We start from the raw sequence: 3,619 nt of genomic DNA, 5'->3' as shown, positions 1-3,619 counted from the left end.
AAGACTCCATCATTTTCACCTGAAGGTGAAAATCAAAGTGGTGGAGTAATGTTTAGTACAACATAACCAGAAGAAGACGAAAATGACGAAGGTGGACGACCATGTCAAAATCGATGAGCACCACGTAATTACTATTCTACCACTCTTCGGCATCAGCAAGAATTGCGCAAATATAAGTAATATTTTTGTTTACTTAAGTAAATTTACTTATGTTATAATTTATTTTTATTATCATATGTAAATTATTACTCGAGATTGGCAAGAAATTGAGTGAACTGTGTACTCAACATTTAATTGTATAAAAAATTACTATCAATAACATATATGCGTTCACCCTTAAAATTTTCTAAAATTTGTCATTAATTTTACTTTTAATTAATCTAACTTTGAAAAATATGTAAACAAATATGTTAACGGTCAATTTTTAATTAAACTAACTTTGAAAAATCTATATCATTATCTCGTTAACAATTTAACTTTTAAAAGCAAATGATGTGAATAGTGTAGATTCTCTGATTTCAATGGAAATTATTTCAATTTATCTGAGTTGATGTGAAATATCAATGACAAGAAAATAACGTGAATATTGTAGACTCCCTGATTCTCTAAAATATTTCAGTTTATCTGAATTGATGTGAAATGTCAATGAAAAGCAAAGGACATGAATAGTGTAGATTCATTTATTCTCTAAAATGTTTTAGTTTATCTAAGTTGATGTGAAATATCAAAGACAAGTAAAGGATATGAATAGTGTAAATTCTATGAGTTCAATGGAAATTATTTAAGTTTATCTGAATTGATGTGAAATATCAATGACAAACAAAGGATGTGAATATTGTAGATTCACAGATTCTCTAAAATATTTCAGTTTATCTGAGTTGATATGAAATGCCAATGATAAGAAAATGATGTGAATAGTATATATTCTCTAATTCTCTAAAATATTTCATTTTATCTGAGTTGATGTGAGGTGTCAATGACAAGAAATGGACGCGAATAGTGTAGATTATCTACAAGGTATGGATTTAAAATAGTGTAGCTCATCTTCAATCTCTTACACGATGATAACTCCATAAAAAAACTCTATTTTTAGTTTTTTTACTTAAGTTATTGTTTCTCTAAACATTGTTGTCATAGCATATTAATTGCATTTAGGTCATATTTGCATGTAGTGGATAAGTTTTTCCTATGCATGATTTATTTGGCTTAACTGATGTTGCTGAGGAGAAAGAGCTTTTGTGGGTTGTGTGTGTGCAAGAAATGACTTAGGAAGAACATTTCAGTCGTAAAAAATTATTTCGCAAGGGCCAGTGGAACACAGAAGACGAAGACAGCGAGGAACAAATTTTTCTGGCCCAGGGAAGATTTATCTTGCAAGTCTAAAGCAGATCTGACGAACTGCTAAGGTAACCTGCCATTTGTCTGACTGACCTCACGTGCAATCAAGCCCTTCAAGAATTTGATCACATCCAATCGCCTTTCTATCTATAGAACTGACAAGTTAATATGGGTATTTAGGGAATATTCAATTACACAAAACCCTAGAAATTCCCATTCATAGCCACCAAAAAGATGAGGCAAAGAAGAAGAATATTTAATGGAGTAAGCAGCTGCAGTACCTTACCTTCCACCTTTCTCCAACCCGACCATCCTTGGTGCCCTCTATAGCCAGACTATAGAGGAGTAGCGGTCAGGCCTCGAGAGAGGCTGGCCGCCAGAGCAGGCGTGGTGCTGGTCAGAGCTGTCATGGCAGATCCCCTGTTTGGGAGTTATTCTTCCTTTTTTTCTTAATTTCTTTAAGATTTTTGGGTGTGTACTTAAAGATGATACTTTTGGATGATACTTTTACCACACCATGATTTTTTTTCTATGTTTTAGTTTTTTTTTATCGAGACGATTATTTAATGGTTCATTAATGATGCATTATGATTTTGCTTAGTCTGTTTTGTTTATTGTTTTAATATTTTGTCTTGAAACTATAAGAGCTTTCGAGAGATTGTTTGGTTCCTAGGCAAAACACTTCTAGATCTTGTAAGAGCTTTTAAGAGATTGTCATTTTTCTAGAAATTGATTCTTAGATTCGAAAGACTTAAGATAGATCTATGTGAGCAATGGAATAGATCTGGGATGGTGATGTTCTAACTTGCCTTATAGATAAGGAGAGGGTTTTAAATGACTAAAAGGGATAAATGCTTGAGTAGGATAGATAATGACTATAGTTCATGCTAAGGGGTATTGCCACAACAACAGTCTGGCAAACAAGGGTTGTAGCTCACGCCAAGTAGTGTTTCCATATAAACCGTCCTAGAATACTCTAGTAATCCTGTTGGGTAGCCTAATCATATCATAACAAATCCTTACAGACTTAAAATAATTTCTCGCCATAGCAAAACCAACCTAAGTGCTCTGTGAAAAGTCTGAATATGTGAGGTTATTCTGAATATATTTGAATCAATGTTTTTATTTGCCTTCACTATTTTTATTTGTTTCTTTTTCATATTTTCTTTACCTTAACCACACTTTTTTACAACCAAAATATTCTCTTACTCCAGTAACACTTTTCCACATGTTCACATAATCCATTACTAATTGTTTCTCTGTTTTGATAAGAATTCTGGGACTAGCTCGTGACACCTGGTTTTAGTTGTGGTGAAACATCAAAACTCCTACCAATCGCTGAGGAGATAAAAACTCATTTAACCTTTATTACTTGATTCAATTATGCACACTTGCATAAATTTGCTTGCCTTAGCATATACATTTACAAGCAATCAAGTTTTTGGTGTCGTTGCCGGGGATTTGCAATTGACGAAATTTTGATAATTTTTTCCATAACAAAATTTTTATTGCTTGTAACATTTTACTTTTAACTTGTTTATTTTCTTATTTTCCTTTGAAGGTTTTTGTCATTGCATGACCTTGAGATCTGTTGGTAAACCACTAAAACCATTCGACCCTAAGATCGAACAGTCATTCAGACAAAGGCGACGTAACCAATGAGCTAGAGAGTATATGAATCGACTGCAGTATCAAGGCAACAACAATATGGGAGATCAGGCAGATCCTGAAGTCGCAAATAATATTCCTAGATAAGGTACAAGATCAAAAGCAATATGAGATCACTTGAATCCGATTCTTAATGATCTTAATCCCAGTATCGTGGCACCTGAAATACAGACAACCAATTTTGAACTTAAATCGGTGATGTTCAACATACTAAACTCCATCGGTCAATTTGGTAGCTCGCCTAATGAGGATGCTAGACAGCATGTACGTGCCTTATTGAAGTATGATTCGTTCAGGCAACAAGGAGTGCGTAAATATGTACTGAAGATTAAACTATTCCCTTATTCTCTACGTGACCGAGCAAGAGCTTGGTTCAGTGGAGTCCCTTCAGGCTCAATTGAATCTTGGCTAGATTTATGTAAAAGCTTTATACTTTGATACAACCCACCCAATATGAATACACAGCTGAGCAATGACATTGAAAGTTTTGTGAAGGTGACGATGAATCCATGTACGAATGTTGGGACAAATATAAAAGTTTTCTTCACAAGTGTGTGAACCACATATTCCACGAATGGACTCAAGTCGTGATGTTTTATAATGGAGTCAATGT

Source organism: Hibiscus syriacus, unplaced genomic scaffold (assembly GCF_006381635.1).
Source record: "Hibiscus syriacus cultivar Baekdansim isolate YM2019G1 unplaced genomic scaffold, ASM638163v2 tig00111837_pilon, whole genome shotgun sequence".
NCBI classification, from domain to species: domain Eukaryota; kingdom Viridiplantae; phylum Streptophyta; class Magnoliopsida; order Malvales; family Malvaceae; genus Hibiscus; species Hibiscus syriacus.
The sequence above is the reverse complement of the archived record's forward strand: the minus strand, read 5'-3'. Positions refer to the sequence as shown.